The sequence below is a fragment of the Aotus nancymaae genome, unplaced genomic scaffold (genome assembly GCF_030222135.1).
Source record: "Aotus nancymaae isolate 86718 unplaced genomic scaffold, 86718_ANA_hifiasm-v0.15.2.pri h1tg000072l, whole genome shotgun sequence".
NCBI lineage: Eukaryota > Metazoa > Chordata > Mammalia > Primates > Aotidae > Aotus > Aotus nancymaae.
Window position 1 is genome coordinate 15,390,638 of NW_026988487.1, and position 25,169 is coordinate 15,415,806.

Below are 25,169 nucleotides of genomic sequence, written 5' to 3' on the forward strand. Positions count from 1 at the left end.
CAAAAGGAGAGGCCCAAGAGCAAAGGGCAGCATGTTAAAGATGGTAGAGCAGACAGACAGAACTCAGAACTTTGACAACTGCATTGATCACTATATCAAGTCTGTAACTGCCTTGCTCCTGGCCTTCTCATCTTAAAAATTATCCCACTTTTAATATGGTATTCTGGTACTTTCAAAGGAAAAATTCCTAACTCTATAAATAGATTTTGTGTGCTTAGAGAATAAGGTCAACATCTTCTATGTCTGCACTTCTACATTATGCACAGGGGTTTAATCATTGGGATCCAATTATTTTATGAGTAATTACTTTGGATAAAATTTATCACCCTTAGACTTTGAAAAGATTCCTGAGTGTACAAAAGCAACTGAGGAGGCTAGCATCTATGAAAGTAACTTTGATGGACAGCTACCATAAGCAAAGCATTTCAGATTTATTATCTCATTCAATACTAGGCCGGTTGCAGTGGCTCAAGCGTGTAATCCCTGCACTCTAGGAGGCCAAGGCAGGTGGATCACCTGAGGTCAGGAGTTCAAGACCAGCCTGGCCAACATGATGAAACCCCATCTCTACTAAAAATATAAAAAATTAGCTGGGTGTGGTGGTGTGTGTCTGTAATCCCAGCTATTCAGGAGGCTGAGTCAGTAGAATCGCTTGAACCCGGGAGGCAGAGGTTGCAGTGAGCCGAGATCGCACCACTGCACTCCAGCCTGGGCAACAAGACCAAAACTCTGTCTCAATAAATAAATAACAATACTAAAACAACCCAGTTAGGTTACATACTCCAGATAATATGAATGAAGTCTAAGTGGCACAGTAGAGATTTTAATTCAGGTCTCTTAGATATATTCATACTCTTTTACAATGTCTCTCCTTGTCCTTCTAAGTCTTCTATTGCAACTAACAGTGATAAAATTTAAAGGTTTTACTTATCATTCTTTGAACGTTCACTTGATTACATTTCAGATCCCATACTTGCCACATTACTTGTAGTAGCAAATTCATAACCTCACACAGAAATAATCTGAATATTTACTGAAAAAAAACAAACACCAAACCCTGTCATCTCCTTGAGGTAGTTTTGTTTTTCATATTTTTTCCCTTCTCTTTTTCTAATATAATCAGCTTCCCTAAAAGTTCATGTTTCTGAAATAAGAGAAAAAAATCCTCTAAGCAGTGATTCTCAAAGTATGGTCTCTAGATCAGCAGCATCACCTGACAACTTGATAGAAATGCAAACTCTTGGGCCCCACCCCTGATCTGCCAAATAAAAATCTGGTGTAGAGCCCAGAAACGTGTTTTTCACAAGCCCTCCAGGTAATTCAGATATACGTTAAAGTTTCAGAAGCACTGGTCCAAAGTATTTCCTTCAGTACATAGCACTTAAATCACTGCATTAAAACCAGAATGGTGGAATCATATCACTCCTATGAAAACAGTTAAGCAGTGGGTCTCCAAATTTCAATGACTTCTCCAGGCATGGAACAAACAGTTTCTCTACAACCAAATTGAAATAAAAGAGAAATGTCTTCTCTATTACAGATATTTGACTCAGATACAGAAATAGACAAAATTTTAATTGGTAAGTCTACAATTAAAAGAAGTATGAAGTAATTTCTGCAACTTAAGATTGATACAGCACCACAATTAAATCACTGCTGCTGTGCTGAGAGATAACATTTATCATTTTAACATCCGAGTTTGGAGGGAAGAAAAAGAATCAGCAGTTTGAATTCAATTTGGAAATTGGAGATCCCCAGTAGGAAGGCTTTACAACCCAGTTTCCTATCCAGTCTATAAAATAAACAGGGAGGACTTGGGATTCAACCTCTCCCTGGTAGATAATTTGCTGAGAGTAAAAATGCACTGTATCATTAGAGCTCTAAGGAACTCCTAGTTTAAGGAAGAATCATGGATACCAAGAAGAAATCAGAATTACTCTAAAAAATCATTCCTTGAGGCCGGGCGCGGTGGCTCAAGCCTGTAATCCCAGCACTTTGGGAGGCCGAGGCGGGTGGATCACGAGGTCAAGAGATCGAGACCATTCTGGTCAACATGGTGAAACCCCGTCTCTACTAATACAAAAAATTAGCTGGGCACGGTGGCGCGTGCCTGTAATCCCAGCTACTCAGGAGGCTGAGGCAGGAGAATTGCCTGAACCCAGGAGGCGGAGGTTGCGGTGAGCCGAGATCGCGCCATTGCACTCCAGCCTGGGTAATGAGCGAAACTCCGTCTCAAAAAAAAAAAAAAAAAAAAAATCATTCCTTGAAGGGGAAGAAGACTTTGCTGACCTTAATTCCTATCACAGATTTCACTGAACCCAAGTGGGGTTTGGTTTCATAATTTAACCTATAAAAGACAGAAATAGTTGAAGCTGAAGAGAAAATAGCAATGGGACCTGGAACAAAGTCTAATTGTGATTAATTAAAAATTAGTGTCTTCTAAAGACTAACAGAAGATGAAGAACAATAAATTTACAAAGATCAGAAATAAGGGAACAGGCCAGGCATGGAGGCTCATGCCTGTAATCTCAGCACTTTGGGAGGCTGAGGTGGGCAGATCACCTGAGATCAGGAGTTCAAGACCAGCATGGTCAACATGGTGAAACCCCATATCTATTAAAAGTACAAAAAATTAGCCAAGCATGGTGGCAGGAGCCTGTAGTCCCAGCTACTCAGGAGACTGAGGCAGGAGAATCTCTTGAAACCAGGAGGCGGAGGCTTCAGTGAGCTGAGATTGTGCCACTATACTCCAGCCTAGGTGGCAGAGTGAAACTCTGTCTCAGAAAAAAAGAAAAGGGGAGGGAAGGGGGGGAAGGAAAGAAGGAAGGAAGGAAGGGAGGGAGGGAGGGAGGGAGGGAGGAAGGAAGGAAGGAAGGAAGGAAGGAAGGAAGAAAGGAAGGGGAGAAAGCGAGCAAGCAAGCAAAGGAGACTATGCTGGAAGAATTTGAAACCAGTGTAGAAAAATCAATTAATTGGAAACTAGCAGTACAAAAATCATTCAGAAATTTATATGTAGATATTGAATTATGTTTTCTCACAGAAACATTCCTAACTAATGCTTGGATTCCTAAACTAGCAACTATAGCAAAACTAACAAAAGGAAAGTGGGGTTATCTCTAGTGAAGTGCAAAAGCACTCATTCATAGGTACAGGTTATTAAGTTTACATAGAGGGCTGCTACTTGTATTTGATAAACACCTATATAGTGTAAAATGCACACTAAGGTAGTACTATGACAGATTCTGAAAAGTAATCATCCACACACACAAAAAAAAGTTAATAAACAAGTTTATAAAGACAGGGAAAAGCCAAGGAGCCAGTGGTAGATGTTCAATCCTGTCTGAAAACCCATGAAAAGAACAATGAGCAAAAAATGGCAATAGTATCTCAGAACTTCTAGACCTGGAATCTTGAGACACAAAGAAAAAACTCTTGGAGTTATGTGTCCGGCTGCTAATTAAGTGGCTGAGGAGAATTGAAATGTAATCCATAAAGAGGCTGGTTTGTCTCTGCTTAGGCAAACAAAATATTCTATTATTTTCCATTTTGGGTTAGGCTTCTGATATTAACAAGTTAGCTGCTTATTTCCCTCCTGTTCTGTGTAGGAGATTTATTTATTTATTTATTTATTTATTTATTTTAGAGACAGGGTCTTGCTCTGTTGCCCAGGATGGAGTGCAGTGGCGCCATATTGGCTCACTGCAACCTCCACCTCCAGGGCTCACACGATCCTTCCACCTCAGTTTCCTGAGTAGATGAAACTATAAGCCATGTGCCACCATGCCCAGCTAATCTTTTTGATTTTTTTTTTTTGTAGAAATGGGGTCTCCCTATTGCCCAGGCTGGTTTCAAACTCACTGGCTCAAGTGATCTTCCTGCCGCCTCCCAAAGTGCTGGGATTACAGACATAAGCCACCACATCCAGCCCTGTGTAGGAGTTTTTAAAAGATCAGACCTGTCAACTTCATGAGGTGACAGCAGGCTAGCAAACCAAGGAGATAATGCAAGGTTAACTCTATGTGTGCTAAAAACATGCAATTCTTTTGACCTCAATTCACTTGGAAATCACCTTACATATTATTTTTACAGTCTTTAAAACTGCAGCCTTCTAGTTTTTTATTTCCCTTTTCAGACCAATATATGAGAGCTATCTGTGGTTTAAACACAACCACCAACTTCCCCCAGCCCCTGTCACACAAACACTTAACAAAAAAAGTCTGTGTAGCTTGATTTGGGACCTGGGCTATAAAAGTCAATTAGGTTTTAGAGATGCTAATGTGTATATCATGTAATATGATCACTGTATGTGTGCAAAAAGGTAGAGTTCTGTATTTCTTTACAGAATGAAGGTTTGAACAGCAAAAAGGAAGCTATTTTAGAGAAACTAAGGAACTTCAGAAAGGCATTTGAAGAAAAGAAGACACTGAGTAAGAAAAGAGAGAAAAGCCTCTCTTGAACATTTGTCTGGGCATGTATGCCAGGAAAGAAAGACAAGTGCAGAAAGATCACTGTTACTTAGATAGAACCGTGAGACATTACCAAGTTAGGTGTTAGATGATTGTGAAAAGAGCCTATTTCCTCACAAGTAAAGAGCTCTATTCCTTCTTTAATAAATAAGAGAGCTGAAGGATTTAGCTCTAGTATTAGAGGAGGAACCTAGATTGATATCAAGGAAGACAGGAGATACCTAAAGTTAAGGACTACCAGGCTGAACTGGGAGTAAAGTGAGTGATGGCCTTATATTTGTAATTAATTTCCTATATAGCATTCTGACCACAAGATGTCCTCACACTGTAGCAAGGTCATTTTTGTATTCTAACTATGCACTATGATGGAGAAGCTGCTTAGAAGGAGCTAAGTGAAAGCCTGTAAACCTCAGGTATAATCTTTCAAAGAGATTCATTCCCTATTCCTTGGAGAAATAGTTATACTAATGATTAAAACTATCTAAGGAGAACATCACCTGAATAACTCTCCAGGGCTTTTCTTCCCTGATCTAAACCCTTGACATGTACTAAAAACTCATAGTCAAATTTGGGTACAGCAGAGGTAGTACCTATGCCTCAAAATCCTTGAATCCATAAAATTGTTAAAGATGAGAGAAGCCCAATTACACATTTTTTCCTAGTCTGCCTTTCTTCTCAGTCACCCACATTTCCTTTTCTTTTTTTTTAGATGGAGTTTTGCTCGTGTTGCCCAGGCTGGAGTGCAATGGCGTGATCTCGGCTCACTGAAACCTCCGCCTCCTGGGTTAAAGCTATTCTCCTGTCTCAGCCTCCCAAGTATCTGGGATTACAGGTGTGCACCACCACACCACTAATTTTTTGTCTTTTTAGCAATGCGGTTTCACTCTGTTGGTCAGGGTGGTCTTGAACTCCTGACCTCAGTTGATCCTCCCACCTCTACCTTCCAAAGTGCTGGGATTACATAAGTGAGCCACCCTGCGCCTGTCACCACATTTCAGTAGCCAACACCATAGTGAGGCTGCTAAGCGCCTTGGGGGAAACCCTAATGGAGGCAGAAAAGGTGCTCACATAAAATTCAGTTCCCGTCTGGGCACGGTGGCTCATGCTGGCAATCCTAGGACTTTGGGAGGCCAATGCGGGTGGATTGCCTAAACTCAGGAGTTCAAGACCAGCCTGGACAACATGGTGAAACCCATCTCTAATGAAAATACAAAAAATTAGCCAAGCATGGCAGCATGTGCCTATAGTCCCAGCTAACTGGGAGGCTGAGGCAGGAGAATTGCTTGAACCGGGAGGCGGAGGTTGCAGTGAGGCAAGATCATGCCGCTGCACTGCAGCCTGAACAACAGAGCAAGACTCTATCTCCAAATAAATAAATAAATTCAGTTCCCACCAGAGAGTTTTTAGAAGAAGTCCTGTCAAATATTAGGCCTGCAGAATCCTCCCCATTCCCCTGGATGGTGAGAAAAACAGGCAGACTTTTCAGCCCTCTCATCCAGCATCATGGAAAATAACCAAGAAAAGTGGGACTTTATGGAGTGCTAATAGAGGTAGTTCAGAGCTGACTACAGGTTGAGCAATGTCAGGAAATAAGTAAAGGGATGAGAGTAGAAGTGTTCCAAAGGTTCTAGCCATAAAATAGCAATGCCCCAGAGCCAGAGAACAGTGACAGCGTCTAAAGAAAAGATGTTTGTCAAATAAATGAACATTTCTCTAAGCTAGTTTCCATCTTAGGAAAAGGATTTTGGAGATGAACTCAGAAATTGCTTCAAGGGACAGAGATTCCAGAGAGATGACCAATACAAGGGATCTTACCACTAAACCATAATTGGGAGGTGTCATAAGAGCCAGTGGGGTGAGAAACTCAAAAGTTAAAGGGGGAATCTTAGTAATCTAGGGTTTCAGTGATCAAGGAATGCCTCCTACAATCAAGAGTGCTGGTTGCTCAAAATCCAAGCCAACCATACCTTAAAGAGCAGCTTGCTGGTGAGTAGAAGCTCAAGTTTGAAGTAGGGCTCCAGAGATAGCCACAGGGCTGTCCTTTTATAGTGTCCCTTGCTTGGGATGCTTTGTATCTTTATGGAGGCCAAAGAGAAACACTTTGGGTCCATAAGCTTTAGGCCAATGGGAAGATTCAGGACAAGAATTTAGCCCTAACAAAAGCAAGAGACTAGAGACTCAAAATAGGAGAGCATTAAGGAAGAGATGAAAGATAGGGAACTGCCAAGTCATAGGGAAGAGTTACCCTGCCCAAGGCAAGGGATTAGCAGAGACCCTTGTGAATAAGACCCCTTGATTATTGCCAAAGAAAAGAGTTCTTCTGAAAAGAAAATTGCAGAAAAGGATAAGCTGCTTTTGACAACGGCTTTTTCTCAGAAACAAGATGAAGTGCAGGAAGGTTGCCCAAAGTCTGTGTCAATTCCTGCACAGAGTACAGGCCCAGTTGAAACCAGAACTCTCTTCATAGGCAGTAGGTATAGATACTAAAACATGTTTATGATAGTCATTGACCTGATCCTAGAGAAAAGCCTGGAGCTTAAGCATGGACTTCTTGCATGAGATACTGGTCAGTACAATTTTTTCAGGTTTGATTTTAGGATAGGACCTTGGGTTTTATGTCTATTAAAAATGTCTACTGGTGTCTAGCTTTATGTCTACTAAAAATAAAACTATTCCCTTTGGGCCAGCAAGTCTGTTTCTAGGAATTGATTATAATTATGTTAAATGATATTTTCCCAATGTTACTCACTGCAGCATTTATTATAATAATGATATCCTGGAGACTGATTAAATACATTATGGTATATCTATATAATGGAATACTATCTGAAATAAAAACAAGAAAGTTTTTGATGTACTAATATGAAAATATTTCTAAGTCAGACTAGGTAAAAAAACCCAAGGTATGCAATATTGTATATAGTATGTCACCATTAGTGTAAAAGAGAAGAATGTGTGTGTGTGTGTGTGTTTGCATGTCTATGCATAGTGCTTCTACAAAGAGACAAAGAAAACTATTAATATTGTTTGTGAAGAGGAGAACTAGATGACGAGTGTACAAAAGTAGAGGATGACTTCACTATATACCCTTTATAAGGTTTTGACTTTTAAACTTTGTGAATGTATTACCTAGTTTAAAAAATTAACAAAAAATAAATTTAAAAATCAAATAATAACAAAAGAACTTCTTTAGCCTTTTAGCAGTAACAAAATCCCAGAAAGAACCAGATTTAATTAAACTCTGAAATGTGAGTGAGGATATTGACTCAAATGTCACACAGGCACCTACCGGGGTCTATGCAAACTTCTTTGGAGACCTGGAATACTGATAATGATAAACCTAAAATCTGTACATGAAATCATTCAGATACTGATTTAGCAAATTTCTACTGAACTACCATGACTTCATTGTCTAGTTGATAAAAAATAAGAGTTTTCTCTTAGAGTTTTTCTCTTCATAATCTGTAACTTTTACCTTAATACAAAACAAACAGGCTTTCTTTTACATGGATATGATACAACTGAAGTCTGCACACTCCAAAGGTCAGAATGGAATCTTTCACGAGTAAACTCTAATTGCAGGCAAAGAATCTTCTATATATGACAACATCATACAGGGCCAACTGAAGCAGTACTAAGACTTTTTAAAGTTGTTAGATTTCCTTAAGTATTTCTAAAACTTTTCACATGAGAAAGTAAGAAAGCAAAATATGGTATTTTAGGAATGAAACTCTGGCTAACAGGGTTATGGGGCATCTGAGAAGTCACGGGATAGGTCTAACTTTCTCAGAGGGGAGGCTGCAATTGTTTTTTTTTTTCCTTTATTTCCAACATCTGCTCTTAAAATTAGTTCTGCACAAATGTTTGCAGATGCAGAGCAGCTGGCAGTCTTGCCTGCATTTTGCCCATTGGTGGATTATAAGCAAGTCACTGAAGTAGAGCTACTGAATTTTCCATTTGTGTTCTAGTGTTTTCAGAGAACTGGCAAATTTATGTTCTGGAACATTGGACTCAGAATGTTAACATCCTACTGAATACTGGTTAGAGATTGAGATATTCATAGCAGAATTGAAAGTTTACATCTAATCTCTCAAGGCAACAAGATTTGAAAATATACTCTCTTGCAGCCATTTGTAGGCAATTCCTTTTCACGTCAGTGTGGAATAAAGATATATTGTTCTATTTACATTAGTGCTTTCTGATTCATTTGATTTTTAAAATAAATCAGAAAAATAAACATGCCCTTCTTAATTAATCAAAAATGCAAAATAAAACAAGCTACAGTTTTCATCTTTCAGAGTGGCAAAGATAAGAGACTATAAATGTTTCCGAAGCTAGGAAAAGAGAAAGGAACTCTCACATACTAATGGTTGGGAGTGTAAAATGGTAAAACTTTTCTGAAAGTAATATGACATTGTGTCAGAAATCTTAAAGATATTCATTACCCTTAGTATTAGTTGATTACAGAGTTTATTTTAAAGAAATAGAGAGGTGTATAAATATTTATACAAAAAATATTCCCTAATTTTTTTCTTATATTACATACATCGGCTCAAATGTTCAACAGGTGAGTAATTAAATTGTAGCATATTGAAATGATTTACTGTCCTTAGTACAACATAGAGAACTCTTATTTCAGCCAAATCCTTTAATAAGCCTGATTGATTCTGTTAAATGAAAAAACACTGATTAAAGCAGTGGTCTATTAGACATTATGCTTGCTCTTTGGTTTTCAAAGTTATTAAAGGGTAAAATTATTTCTTTTGTATCATGAACATGTTTGTTTTTAGACTAACTCCAGCTCCAGTTCTTGAAAATTGAGAGTTTACAGCTTTCAGTTTGTTTTAGCATCTTATGGAATTGGTGACTAATATTACTAGTACCCAGTGGCCATAACAGCACAGTATAACATCAGCATGAACTCTTGGCTCCCATTCAAGAAACAAAATACAACAGTAATATTTAAAAGAGTGTGTATCCCTATTCCTAGAGACTACCTCAACAAAGAAAGAAATCTCCCTCCCTCCCAAAAGAGATTAATGATATCTACAAAAGGTTAAGTGGGTACAGGAACAATAACTAAAGAAGGCAGAGAACGGCCAGGTACGGTGGCTCACGCCTGTAATCCCGAGCACTTTGAGAGGCCAAAGCAGGCAGATCATTTGAGGTCAGGAGTTTGAGACCAGCCTGGCCAACATAGTGAAACCCCATCTTACTAAAAATACAAAAAAATTAGCCAGGCACAGTGGTACATGCCTATAGTCCCAGCTACTTGGGAGGGTGAGGCAGGAGAATTGCTTAAACCCGGAAGACAGGGGTTGCAGTGAGCTGAGATGGCACCACTGCACTCCAGCCTGGGAGACAGAGTGAGACTCCATCTCAAAAAAAAAAAAAAGCAAAGAAGTCCTGGCATGGTGGTTCACGCCTATAATCCCAGCACTTTGGGAGGCCGAGGTAGGAGGACAGCTTCAGGCCAGGAGTTTGAGATCAGCCTGAACAACACAGCAAGACCCCCACACACACAAAAATAAAAAATAAATTTTAAAAAGGCAGAGAAGCTAGCAGTCTCATAACAGGTTATATGGAGTACAGAAGGAGGGCTTATAGGTGGATATTCCTGGTAGTGTAAAAAGTATTTTTTGGGCCAGGTGGCTCACGCTTGTAATTCCAGCACTTTGGGAGATGAGGCAGGTGGATCGCTTGAGCCCCGGAGTTCAAGACCAGCCTGGACAGCATCATGAAGCCCCATCTCTACTAAAAACACAAAAATTAGCTGGGCGTAGTGGTGCATGCCTGTAATCCCAGCTACTCAGGAGGCTGAGGCATGAGAATCACTTGAACCTTTGGGAGGCTGAGGCAGGTGGATCACCTAAGGTCAGGAGTTCAAGACCAGCCTAGCCAACATGGTGAAACCCCATCTCTACTAAAAATACAAAAACTGGCTGGGCATGGTGGCACACGCCTGTAATCCCAGCTGCTCAGGGGGCTGAGGCAGGAGAATCACTTGAACCTGGGAGGCAGAGATTGCAATGAGCCGAACTTGTGCCCCTGTACTCCAGCCTGGGCAACAGAGCCAGACTCCATCTCAAAAAAAAAAAAAAAAATCTCCAAAGAAACACATGGAACAAACATGGAGACAAGAAATATAAAAAACAGAGCCACAAATCCAGAAAAAAGGTTGAACTGTAGCATCATCAACTTCCAAGGCAAACAGCAATCAACTTTTACTATTGCTATAGGACACTGGAACTGAATACAGCAAATTTAAATTAATTGAAAACCCCCATCCAAGAGAAAGTTTCCTCCATTTTCAATTCTGTTTTTAGAAGAGGTCATAGACAAGTACAGAAATTACTATCAGTGACTGGTCGACTTACTTAAACAAGCTACTAGGGAAAGTTCTTGGCAAATTTAATATATGGTCCAGTTTCCTACACTTTCTACATTTTTTTCCCTTGAGAGGGAAGTGTTCAAAATAATGATTGGTTTCCAGAAAAATTTATTAATAGGCTAAAGAAAGATATTTTATTAAAAGGGGTTTTCAGGCCGGGCACAACAGCTCATGCCTGTAATCCTAGCACTTTGGGAGGCTGAGGCAGGTGGCTCACATGAGCTCAGTTTGAGACTAGCCTGGGCAACATGGCAAATCCCATCCTACAGAAAATACAAAAATTAGCTGAGCATGGTGGTGCATGCCTGTAGTCCCAGCTACTCAAGAGGCCAAGGTGGGAGGATCACTTGAGCCTGGGAGGCAGAGGTTGCAGTGAGCCTAGATTGTGTCATTGCACTCCAGCCTGGGTGACAGAGCAAGACTCTGTCTCAAAAAAATAAGGAGGGTGTGGGTGGGTTTCAGAGTGACATTTTTTTTTTTTTTTTTTTTTTTGAGACGGAGTTTCGCTCATGTTACCCAGGCTGGAGTGCAATGGCGCGATCTCGGCTCACTGCAACCTCCGCCTCCTGGGTTCAGGCAATTCTCCTGCCTCAGCCTCCTGAGTAGCTGGGATTACAGGCACGTGCCACCATGCCCAGCAAATTTTATTTTGTATTAGTAGAGACGGGGTTTCACCGTGTTGACCAGGATGGTCTTGATCTCTTGACCTCGTGATCCACCCGCCTCGGCCTCCCAAAGTGCTGGGATTACAGGCTTGAGCCACTGCGCCCGGCCCTCAGAGTGACATGTTTAACTTAAAAAATAAATTTGGTTTGCTTCATAAATAATTATTTTGATAAGGTTAGGCTTTGTGTCCCCCCCAAATCTCATCTTGAACTGAACTCCCTATAACCCCATAAGGGATAGACCAGGTGGTCTTAATTGAATCATGGGCAGGTTCCTCCATGCTGTTCTCATGATAGTGAGTGAGTTCTCATGAGATCTGATGGTTTTAGAAGGGATTCTTCCCTGCTTTGCTTGGCACTTCTCCTTCCTGCTGCCTGGTAAAGAAGATGCTTTGGTTCCCCTTTGCCTTCCACCATGATTGTAAGTTTCCTGAGGCTTCCAGCCATGCTGAATTCTGAGTTGATTAAACCTCTTTATAAATTACCTAGTCTTGGATATGATCTTACAGCAGCATTAGAACAGATTAACACTTTAATTATTTATGAATAAATAATTAAATTGCCTTTATGAGCTGTGAAAAGAACATAGAGATGCAGAATTCTCTGTGACTGTTAGGTAAGGCATCCGTTAGATAACATCTAACTCAGTCAGAAAACTAAGTTAATTATAGCGCTGCAGATTTTCAAAAGATTGAGTTGGTCCTGAGCCCTCTTTTCTCTCTCTATAACTGTCCCCGAAGTGATCTCATTAGTCCCAGGACTTCTAATATCAACCATTTGCTAATGACTCCCAAATGTGCAGCTGCTTCTCAATTTAGGAGGCTAAATTCTGATAAAGTTAAAAAAATCATAGAGTCACAAAATCATTAAGTCAAACTACGGTAAGTTGGAGACTGACTGTCTGTATATCACTCTTTCTAAACTCTGAACTCATATAATCACCACTGAGAGTCTCACAGTCATCTGAAACTTATCATGTTAGAATTATACACCCCATTTCAACTTCCATTCTCTCCCCACAAGCCTGTCCAGGACTAGTATTCCTTATCTCAGAAAACAATGCAAACATACACCTCAGTTGCTCTAATCAGAAATCTGGAGTGATCGTTGACTCTTTGCCTCAAGCCTCTTGTTCAACTTATCAGTAAGCCCTGCAGGTTCTATATCCAAAATATGTCTTAAATTTATTTAACTCTTGTCGTCTCTGAGTATCACCTATTACCTGCAGTTGCCTCCCTACTGGCCTCCTTCTTTCCACCCTTATGTCCTATAGTCTCTTCTCCACACAGCATCCAAAGCCATCTTTTGAAAGCACAAACATGGTCACTCTCATGTTGAAAACCTTTCAGTGGTATTCCCATAGTTCTTGGGGAAAAAAAATTCAAATTTCTTACTACAATCGGTAAAGCCTCATATGATTTCATCCTTGCCTACTTCTCTACAGTTTCCTCATTCAGCTCCACTACATTATGATCCAGCCACACTGTCCTCCCTTCAAGTTCCTCAAACATGCCAAACTCTCTCCCACCTTGAGGCTCTGAATATGCCTTTTGTTTAAATGACTCTTTTCCTTTTACCCTATGGCTGTCTCCTACTTATCCTTCAAACTTCACTCAGTATAACTCCATAACGGAGGCCTTGCCTAACATCCAATCTATGTACTGCTCCCTGTTTATTTGAGTCATAGAATTATCATAATTTGTAATTACAAATTTGTATACATATTTATAATGAAAACTATAAACAACTGATGAAAAAAGTTGAAGGAGACACCAAAAAAATGGAAAGATATTCCATGTTCATGGATTGGAAGAATCAATACTGTGAAAATGTTCATAGTACATACACAAAGCAATCTACAGATTCAATGTAATTGACATAGTTGTTGCTCAAAATATATGTTTAGAATAAATAAATCAATGGATGAAGATTAAAAAAAACAATTGGAGAAATAGAAACAAAGATAAAAAAAGTATAGACTACAAATCTCAATTCAGCATTCATATTTCTTCTAGATTTCTACTATAATAGATATTCCATATTAAATAATGAGTTACTAGTCATAGTATTAGCATAAGGCATGTGCAAAAAAAGAAAATCCTACTAAATATACATGCTATGATTGTAACTAATAAGCAAATTAATGGTGTAATATGAAACTCAAGATCTCAATTGTTTAGTTTTCTGAGCTATATAAAAAATGGATAGGCAGAAAAACAAAGCAGCAAGTGAATAACAGAAATCTGGCTCAAGATTTATTAATATTCTGAAGTCAATCACAGGAAAACAAACACAGTATTGTGTTATTTGTCATAATTATACAAACTGTACAAATTGGTGGCTAAATTTCATGATTTCCCCCCACATCTCATATCTGTACATTTTTTAAAAATGTGTCCAGAAGCAGTTTTAAAATTCCATGGTAAAAAGTCTAAGAGCTAAAATATAATTACCATATTTTCCAAACAAAAAAATCAGAATGTTGACATAAATTTAACCTAAGAATATTGAAAATCTGAATATAAACTAAGTATTATCATTCCATATTACGGATATACACAGACTCAGCCACGTAATCTATCTATCTAGGATGAGTGATAAGTGTAAGAGGTAGAATCAGTATTCAAACAGGTTTTTCTTACTCAGAGGCTCATGCTGTTATCACTTCTCTACAGTGCTTCTGCTTTTTTTTTTTTTTAATAAACTTTATTTTTTAGATCAGTTTTAGGTTCACAGCAAAACTGAACAGAAGGTACACAGATTTCCTATATACTCCCTGCCTCTACACATGCACATACCCTCCCCCATTTTCAACATCTTCTACCAGAGTGGTACATTTGTTACAACTGATGTGCTGCTCATTTTCTCATTCATTCCAATGTGAACTAAATACCTACTAGGTGTTATTGTGAACAACTGCACATTAGAAAGAAAATACAACTCATCCTTAAAGTTAATAAATACTCCCAGAATCAAACAAAACCTAACCTGAGAGAGAACAGACCACCTGAAACAAAGAAGATCAACTGTCTTTTTCTTTGTGAAGTCGCTCTAACAGCATGTGACATTGATCTGAGGCCTCCAGCCAATCAGAAAATCATCAAAACAAGATGCAATGTTTCCAAATCCCAGCCAAGGCTCATGAAAACTAAGCTCGTGAAAGCAATGCCACAAATGTAATGTTGGGCATACTAAATTTTGACACCTAAAGATGAAAGAGACTGGAATGTTAAAAAGATAAAATATGTTTTCAAAAATTTATTGTTACAAAACAATTTGTTCATGAGGCTCAAATAAAAATAAGAGCAAACCAGTTGCAAAGACAACTCAATATACTGTATACACATCCTGCTAGGATGAAGAGCCTTCTAGTCATTCATTCAACCAATCATCCATCCATCCATCCATCCATCTATTATCCATCTACCTAGCCGGCCATCAAACATCATTGAGTGCCTACTAAATGTTGGGCACTCTGCTGAACAGTATACAAGATGGATAACGTAGTCTCCACTCTAAAGTTACCTTCAGTTTAGTACTGGAAGTAAAATATAATTACAAGGTAGAAAGAAGTTACATTCTGCTCAAGGATTAGGGAGGGCTTTGTGGAGAAGAGATGCTTGAACTGGGCACTGACACACCTAGAAGATGCAGACATATAGAAATGTGAGGAGAGTGCACTTGTGCGTTCTGAGCATAGGCAGTGGGTTGAATTCTGTAGAGAGGCTAAATAAAATCCAAGTTTCACCTTGGAGTCTAGGATTCTGCTATTAATGCAGCCCACTTATATCATAAACACTGCGATACTTCCTACTTTTAAACTATAAAATTAAGCTAATACTACTCTCCTCCCTGACTGGGATTTTGTGAGGAATTTTATTTATTTATTTACAATGAATAATACAGCCAGAAGAAGATTCTCTTCCTGAATTTTAAATGGTGGAAAAGAATTTTACACATTATAGTCTCATTCCTAGTCTCTCCTTAATAAATTTTGTATGAGCCATAGTACTTTCTCTAGCCAATATGATGAATAAATAAGATAATTCCTTAAAGTATCATAAAATTCTTTGGCCTCCTCATCTGTGTCCTAACCTTATTGAGTTAACAACAGATATGAGACACAGCAACTACCTGGGAGATGAAACAGGAAGACAGAAAACACACTCAGGTGAATTCGTTTGCTGCCACCAAAAATATAAGTTAATTATTAACGTAAAAAGTAATTCTCAGAAACTGGAAGGGGTGTTTTATGGATTTAGTTTACCTCACACAGAGGAGGGAACTGAGACTGGAAGAGAGGCAGTGATCTGCCCAAGATTGCCCAGCCAATTAATGGCAGACTTGGGGCTTTCATTTCTGGTCCAGCGTCTTTTTCTGTCTTTCTCTTTTCCTTTTTTCATTCTCTTTCTCTTTCTTCCTTTCTTTTCTTTCCTTTCCTCTTTTTTTTTGTTTTTCCAGACAGGGTCTCACTCTGTCACCCAGGATAGAATGCAGTGACACAATCACAGCTGCAGGCTCGACTCCCCTAGGCTCAAGTGATCCACCTCAGCCTGCCGTATAGCTAGGACTACAGGTGTGCACCACCAAGACCAACTAATTTTTCTATTTTTTGTAGAGACGGGGTGTCACTATGTTACTCAGGCTGGTCTTGAACTCCTGGGCTCAAGCAATCCTCTCACTCCAGCCTCTCAAAGTTTTCTTATTAAAGGCATAAGCCACCACGCCCAGCCCAATTTTTTTTTTTTTTTTTTTTGAGACAAAGTCTCACTCTTGTCCCCCAGGAGTACAATGGCGCAATCTCAGCTCACTGCAACCTCCGCCTCCTGGGTTCAAGCGATTCTCTTGCCTCAGCCTCCCAAACAGCTGGGATTACAGGTGCCTGCCACCACACCTTGCTAACTTTTGCATTTTTAGTACAGACAGGGTTTCACCATGTTGGCCAGGCTGGTTTTGAACTCCTGATCTCAGGTGATCTGCCTGCCTCAGCCTCCCAAAGTGCTGGGATTACAGGCATGAGCCACTGCGCTCAGCCCAGTTTTTTTCTTAATGGCCAAATGATATTCTTATGCCTAGAATCCTTTTGTGGTTCAAAAGCATGATGTCTGGGTTTTCATGCTATTGTGTAAGATGTGACTCCTTCAACTTAGTTACAACATCGGTACATTGTCTGATGTGAAAAGAAAGAGAATAGAAAAGAAAAAGGAAAAAAGAACTCTTATGCCTAGTAAGAAGTTGGATTTTGGTACAGTAAAAGGCACCTATTAAAAACTGGTATTAATTTTTAGAGTTAATAAGTTTAAAGAATTTAAACTCTGAATAATGAGTACCTTTTATATTTTGGGCTATATCTTTGTAATTCACACATTTTCCAAATCCTATGTTAGTTGTAATTTTATTGAGTGCCCACTATGTGCTTAACAGCTGTAAAAAGAAGAAAGGATTTTAAAAGAAACAGAAGACACATTATTCTATCTTATTTCAGAAAGGTTTTTGCTAGTCTCTGTAGCAGTCAGGGCAAGCAGATTAGTCTTAACTAAATATATATGACAATTATAATATCCAACATAAGTTATACTGTATATAGATAGAAATTTTTATCTATGTATGACAAATTGATAAAACTGCACATTGGATATACTTTAAGTTCTTCTGGAGTAAAGAATGGGAATGTCATCCTGTATAGTAAGGTTAAATCATAACAGGAAATGGATATTTAAGTGACAAAGGATGAGTTAACTCTCTTCCTAGCCAGCCTAACTTCTTCTCTTCCAGACTAACTCCTTATTTAGTGTTTTAGACCACTCCCCTGTGACCTGTTCCTATCAATTATCTCCAGTCTCACTTTTACCTTCTATCTCTTTCCCCACCACCATTACTTTGGTTCATTTCCTTTAGCACAGAAACATTTTTCAAGTCTACTGCATACTTTAAAAACAAGAAAAATCTTTTTTTGACCTTGCATTCCTCCATCTAGATAATAATCCTTTTTCTCCTTCTATTCATGAGAACTCCTCTGAAAATGAATATTCTATTTTCACTGTTTCTTTATATATATAAAGAAATATATATTTAAATATATATATGAAAAGAGAGACAGACGGACAGACAGGTTCTTGCTATGTTGCCCAGGCTGGTTGCAAACTCTCCTGGGCTCAAGCAATCCTCCCACCTTGGCCTCCGGAAGTGCTGGGATTACAGGTGTGAGCCACTACACCCGGCCTATAATTCACTATTTCCGTTTGATCAATTTTCAACCTACCTCAGTCAGGCTTCTCTGTCCCCTCTCTACTGAAACTACTCTAGCCAAAGTCACAGGTGGCTTCCACACTACCAATTCATAACACTTTTCTCTTATTGTTGAATTTCTCAGTTGCATTTGACAGAATTGGACCATTCATTTCTTCCTAAAACTTTTGGTACACGATTTTCTACTGGTCTTCCACAAATTGCTTTCTGATTGCTCCTTTCAGTATGTCAAATTCTCCTTTTCTACTTTTACCCTTAAATATGGGGCTTTCAGGGTTCTGTCCTTGGTATCTATTTCCATGGGCATTCCTTGAGTGATGTCATCTATCTCAGAGCTTCAAGAACCTACAAACATTACTTTAGAATATTTTCATCACTGGTCTTCTTGGATATCTTATTGCCTAACTGGAACATGTTTGCTAACATATTCCACACGATTATATACCTCAGCTGATCCACAACTGAACTCATCTTCCTACCAAAGCTCTACTTCTTGTATATTTGTTAATATCATCTGCCATCTGCTCAACCCAACCAAGCTCAAACTCTTCAAGGGTTAACCAGTCTTCTCTCTTTATCTCACCTCATAATCCATCATCAGGCCCCTACCACTTTACTTTTAATGTATTTCTCTAATCTGTCTCATCCTGTCTATCCCAACCACAGTTGCCTTAGTTTGAGCCTATGTTAATTCTAGGACTTGGCAACTGCAACAATCTACTCTAAAGTGTAACTCTGACCTTACATCTCTCATAAAACTTTTATGTTCCTCAGTGCTAAAAGCAGTATTTCTTGTGTTAAGGTTACTTATGGATGCTTGCAAACATGCATATTCCTGGGTCAATCTGCATTTTTACATATTTTTCAACTTATTCTGATGCAATGTAAAGCTGGAGTACAGGCTGAAGTTTAAGTTTAAATTTCTTACCAAGGCATAAAATGTCTCCCAGGTCTTGGCTCTTGCCTACTTAGTTCTCTAATCTAGCACTTCCCTTTTTCTCCCATCACGTGCTTTATTATCTAGAGTACTGAATTCATCTACACTTATCCAAGTGTCATTGGCTTCCATGGTTTTGCTCTTTCTTCACTTCACCAAGTCTTATGCAACCTATTGAATATTATGCTTTTTTTCTATCAAGCAGGTACTAACTTTTAACTCTTTTTAACCAAAGACGGGGTTTCTTGCTGTGGTATCATAAAATAAAATTTAAAAATCAGGTCTTTTTCCCCAGTTCCTGACACAGAGCTCATAAAACCCTTGGAATTTCCTGAGTGATAAGAGTGATAGAAGCATCTTTGGTTCTAAGGAAGTGACTCTTGGTTGGTCCCTAGATAGCTTTAGGATGGGAGCTAGTCACCACAAACACCAATCCTTGATTAGAAGCTTGGAATTTTCAGCTCCACCATCTAACCAAGGAAGGAGTGGAGATAGAATCAGTTGCAGTAGGAGGTGACTGAACCATGGAGGTGGGTTTTTCCCATGCTGTTCTCCTGATAGTAAGTCTCACGAGATCTGATGGTTTCATAAAGGAGAGTTTCCTGCACATGCTCTCTTGCCTGCCCCCATGTAAGATGTCCCTCTGCTGTTCCTTCTTCTTCCACCATGATTGTGAGACCTCCACAGCCATGTGGAACTGTGAATCCATTAAACCTCTTTCCTTTATAAATTACCCTTGAGTATGTCTTTAGTAGCAAGCAGCGTGAGAACAAACTAATACAGTAAACTGGTACCAGGTATTGGGACACTGCTATAAAGATACCTGAAAATGTGGAAGCGACTTTGGAACTGAGTAACAGACAGAGGTTGGAAGAGTTTGGAGGACCCAAAAGAAGACAGGAAAATGTGGAACTTCCTAGAGACTTGGAGGGCTCATAAGACAGGAAAATGTGGGAAAGTTTGTAACTTCATAAAGACTTGTTGAATGGCTTTGACCAAAATGCTGATAGTGATATGGACAATAAAGTCCAGGCTGAGGTAGTCGCAGATGGAGATGAGGAACTTGGGAACTGGGGCAAAGGTGACTCTTGCTATGTTTTAGCAAAGAAATTGATGGCATTTTGCTTCTGCCCTAAAGGTCTGTGGAACTTTGAACTTGAGAGAGATGATTCAGGGTATCTGGTGGAACAAATTTCTAGGTGGCAAAGTGTTTAAGAAGAAGCAGAGCACAAAAGTTTAGAAAATTTGCAGCTTGATGATGATGTAATAGAAAATAACCCATTTTGGGGGGAGAAATTCAAGCCTGCTGCAGAAAGTTGCATAAGTAACAAGGAGCTGAATGTTAATCACCAATTATAGCACTCCTTTGACCTCTATTACACAGTTCTGAAGACCCTTTACCAAGAGTATATAGTATCTTTAAGTGCTAAAGCTGGACAGGACCTTAGAGATTAAAGATTTTTTTTTTTCTCAGATTAGAAAAACAGACTAGAGAGATGAAAAGATTGACCAGAGCCAGAGTAAAGTGGTAGCAAAGCCAAATGAATGGCTCTCCTTTCCTGCCAATGTAATTTCTTCAACATCATGCAGCGTATGCTACTTTGGGGCCACCTATTTTACTTAATAATGTCCCTATGGAGGATATTTTGTTAACAATACCTGGGATCGGCCAGGCACGATGACTCATGCCTGTAATTCCAGCACTTTGGGAGGCCGAGGCAGGTGGATCACGAGGTCAGGAGTTCAAGACCAGCCTGGCCAAGATGTTGAAACTCTTGTCTCTGCTAAAAACACAAAAAAATTAGCCAGGAATGGTGGCAAGTGCCTGTAATCTCAGCTACTCGGGAGGCTGAGGCAGGAGCATCTCTTGAACTCAAGGGGCGGAGGTTGCAGTGAGCCATGATCGCACCACTGCAATCCAGTCTGGGTGACAGAGTGAGACTCTGTCTCAAAAAAAAAAAATACCTGGGATCAGCAATTAATTAGTGTTATAAAAGCAAGCTATTAGCATAAAACACAATAAAAAAAACTTGGAGCAGGCATGGAAATTTTTGTACATCTTAGATATTGTAATTATAAAATTATTTCATGATTAATAGAGGATAAACTTGAGCTAAATCTCAAGAATAAACAAATCAAAACAGAGTACTTTAGGTGTATTTCCTAGGTCCTATTTCCTAGACCCACCAAAAATAACATGGAATTCAAAACTGGTGTTTAAGACAAAAAAGAATAGGACAGGCCAGTCTTTGGTATGTGCTGTTAAGACAATGGGCTCTGAAGTTGGATTGCCTGGGTTCTAATCTGTCCTACCCCTTCTCTGTGCCTCAATTTCCTCATCTGTAAAATAAGGATGGTAATAGTATATATCTTCAGAGGGTAGTTGTCAGGACTGAATCAGATCATATCGGTAAAGAGCTCAGAACAGTGCCTGGTATAGAGTAAGCCAATGTTGGTTGTTCTTATCTTTTTCTCTTTGAAGAGAAGAAACCTCTGGTCATCATAGCACAGGAAATACACATACTTTTAAATGGTCTTCTGCAGTTCAGGTTAAGGAATGCTATTATTAAATGCTAATTTTAGAAAAGAAATAAGTGCTTTCAGCTTCTTTTGATGTAATTTAATGTAAAGAAAACATTTCCTTATCTTTTATAAAAAATAAGATGACCTTACAGAACACAGTATCATTTTTACAGATTAGTCTTATGTGAAGATCATGAAAGAAACTATGCTGAGGCCAGGTGTGGTGACTCATGACTGCAATCCCAGCATTTTGAGAGGTCAAGACAAGAGGATCACTTAAGCCCAGGAGTTTGAGACCAGACTGGACAATGTAGTGAGACCCCATTTTTACAAAAAAATTTAAAAATTAACCAGGCATAGTTGTTCATGCCTGTAGTCCCAGCTACTCAGGAGGTTGAGGCAGGGGAATTACTTGAGCCCAGGAGGTTGAGGCTGCAGTGAGCCATGATCAATGCCACTGTGTTCCAGCCTTGGGGACACAGTAAGACCCTGTAAGAGAAAAACCATAAAACTGTCAGAAGAGTCTGACCAAGGTGGCTTACGCCTGTAATCTCAGCACTTTGAGAGGCCGAGGCAGGCGGATCATTTGAGGTCAGAAGTTCAAGACTAGCCTGGCCAACATGGTAAAACGCCATCTCTATTAAAATACAAAAATTAGCTGGGCATAGTGACACATGCCTGTAATTCTAGCTACTCAGGAGGCTGAGGCAGAAGAATTGCTTGAACCTGGGAGGCAGAGGTTGCAGTGAGCTGAGAGATCGTACCACTGCACTCCAGCCTGGATGACAAGAGAGAAACTCTGTCTCAAAACAAACAAACATATGAGTAAAGAAGAAGAAAACAGGGGTAAATCTTCATGATGTAGGATTTGCCAAAGAATTCTTAGATATGACAACAAATAAGCATGAACAACAACAAAAAGACAGGTACACTGAACTTCATCAAATTTAAAACTTTTGTGCTTCAAAGGACACCATAAAGAAAGTAAAAAGACAATCCACAGAATGGGATAAATAAAATATTTGCAAATCACATGTCTGACATGGGACTTGTATCTGGAATACATAAAGAACTCTTACAACTCAATAATAAAAAGACCAAAAGCCCAATTTAAAAATGAGCAAAGGCCAGCCTGGGCAACACAGTGAGGCCCCATCTCTATCAAAAAAAAAAAAAAAAAAAAAAAAAATCAGCCAGGTATGAGATCAGGCACCAGTACTGAGGCAGGAGGATGGCTCGAGCCCAGGAGTGTCAGGCTGCAGTGAGCTGTGGTTGTTTCACTACACTCCAGCCTGGGCAACACAGCAAGACCCTCGGTCTCTAAAAAATTCTTAAAATTAAAAAAAATAAGAAATGGGCAAAGGATCTGAATAGATATTTCTCATGTGAGGAAGATATACAAGTGGCCAGTAAGCACATGGAAAGATGTTCAACATCATTAGCCATCAGGTAAATGCAAACCCAAACTGCAATGAGATAATACTTCATATTCACAAGAATGGCTAGAATCAGAAGTCAGGTAACAACAAGTATTGATGAGGATGTGGAGCAATCAGAGCCCTCATACACTGCTGGTGGGAATGTAAAATGGTGCAGCTGCTTTGGAAAACAATCTGGCAGTTCTCCAGATAAACAGAGTTATCATATACTCTAGCAATCCAATTCCTATGCCCAACAGAAATGAAAACATATGTCCATACAGAAATTTGTACACAGATGTGTATAGCATCACTGATAATAGCCAAAAGATGGAAACAACCTAAATGTCATCAGTGGATGAAAGGATAAAACACTATTATTATTTGGCCATAAAAAGGAATGAAGTGCTAACACAGGCTATGGCATAGATAAGCCTTGAAAACATTATGCTAACTGAAAGAAGCCAATCACAAAGACCACATATGATCCCATTCATAGGCAAGTCCAGAATAGGTAATTTGTAGAGATAGAGATTAGTGTTTATTTAGGACTGGGCAGAAGTTTGGGGGAGATAGAGTGGTCATACATAAAGGGGTTTCTTTCTGAGGTGATGATGAAAATATTCAAAAATTGACTGTGGTGATGGGTGCATATATCTGTGAATATACCAAAACCAGTGTTTTCACTGTACAGTATTTGAATTATATTTCACTAAAGCTGTCAAAAGATAAGAAGTCTAAAAAAATCTTTAAAAGATCATCTTGTGAGAAGCACCTGGACATATACTCCTCTGATATAGGTTCTAACTATGGACACTTTCGCTATGGTCAGTGTAAGGACTAGCCTGGCTCAGGCCTAATCATAGGCTGGAATCCCTGCACCAGTACTTTTCATATGTTAGTGCTTACCAGAATCACCCAAGAGCCTGTTAAAAACATACAATCCTAACTATATCAAGAGAAATTGAGTGGGACAGAGATGAAACCCATATATCTGCTCTGCTTAAGTTCCCACATCAATCTAGTACAGGTGGTTAGCAACCACATTTAAGACAAATATTTCTCTGCACTGTTATCTAGACAAAACCAATCAGATTTAGCCTTTACTTCTAAATAAATTCTTTTTTTTAAAAGCAATGAAAGAATGAAACAACAAAAGCACAGATTTATTGAAATGAAAGTACACTCCACAGAGTGAAAGCAGGCTTGAGTAAGCAGCTCAGGAGCCCTAAATAAATTCTAAATTCTAAAATGTTGAACATTATGTCCTAGTAATAAAAAAAGAAAACAAAATAGCCTTCAAACTTTTGACTTGTGAAGAGCAGACCAAAGGTAACTGCAGAATTTCCAGACTTCTCATTTGACCAAAAGGGCTATTCAATTATAGACAAAAGAAATATAATTAGCTAAAATTATAGAGCAGAACTGCATCATTATATAGTGACCCACTATAAATCAAAAGGTCTCCAAACAGACCATACCATGAATACCTGGTACCACTAAGAATAGTTAATCTTGCACAATTTTATGGTTATAATTCAGAATCTTATGTTCTGACCAACCCATTAACTTTCTAGATTCTAGTTAAAACCCATCTTCAAACTGAAGAGATTTTGTATGAACAATATATAGCTGAAGATATCTACCACTAAGAAGCTTTATAAAATTAGGAAAATGGCTTTTAGAATTTAAAAAAGTACACAAACGAAGTAACGGCAAACTTTTTTTTTTTTTTTTTAAAGAGATAAGGTCTTGTTCTGTTGCCCAAGTTGGCCTTGACCTCCTTGGGCTCAAACAATCCTCCTGCCTTAGTCTCCCAAGTAGCTGGGGACTACAGACCTACAGAATGTGCCACAGCACCCAGCTAATAGCAGACATTTTAAATAGTAAATAGATATAAATTTAAAACATCTAAAAGTTTCCAAAGCAGCCCCTACCCCCACCTCACCTATAAAAGGAATTCTAAGTACAGAAAAGATACCCCAAAGTTTGTAAACTGCTTCCCTGGTGTGGATGAGGGTGGTGTTTTTAGACTTTCAGGTTATTTACTCTTAATTCTTGAAAAGTCTGGTTTTCTAGTTGGAAACAGATATGAAGCAGTAAAGTAAAAGTAAAAGTAAAGAGCTGCTAGAGGAAGGCACAATGGCAGTACAGAATGTGAACAGCCACCACTGTGAAAATGAAGAGGTAGCTTCAGTAAAGCTATACAAAGTAGATCCAAGTTGGTCTGAAGTTTGTGGGTCACTGTTAAGCTTATTAACATTGTCTCCCCCAATGACCATGACTGGCTAGCTTAAAAAATTTTTTGTAAATTAAAATAAAATAAAAAGTAGACCTAAACACAAAAACAAAAAACATAACAATTCTACTAGGAAAAGAAGTTCCTAAGGGCATTTCTGTACTAGAACTCAGTGTAATACTATTCAACCTTTCAAATCTCTCTGCCCTCTGGAACCTCTCTCCTCCCATTTTCTCCACAGTCTTGCTCCATGAATCACTCCCTCTTCCCATACCCTTTTC

The 25,169-nt window shown here is 38.9% G+C and overlaps 1 protein-coding gene and 1 non-coding gene across 4 annotated transcripts in view; one reads left to right on the forward strand and one right to left on the reverse strand.

The window, feature by feature from the left end:
• The window catches only part of SSH2 (slingshot protein phosphatase 2), a 288,187-nt gene that overhangs the window by 230,118 nt on the left and 32,900 nt on the right, over positions 1–25,169 (reverse strand). The gene's annotated exons all lie outside the window — the stretch shown is intronic.
• LOC135270992 (small nucleolar RNA U13) lies at positions 16,600–16,703 on the forward strand. Its single transcript, XR_010339152.1, has one exon. It is a non-coding gene; the product is annotated as a small nucleolar RNA U13 (small nucleolar RNA).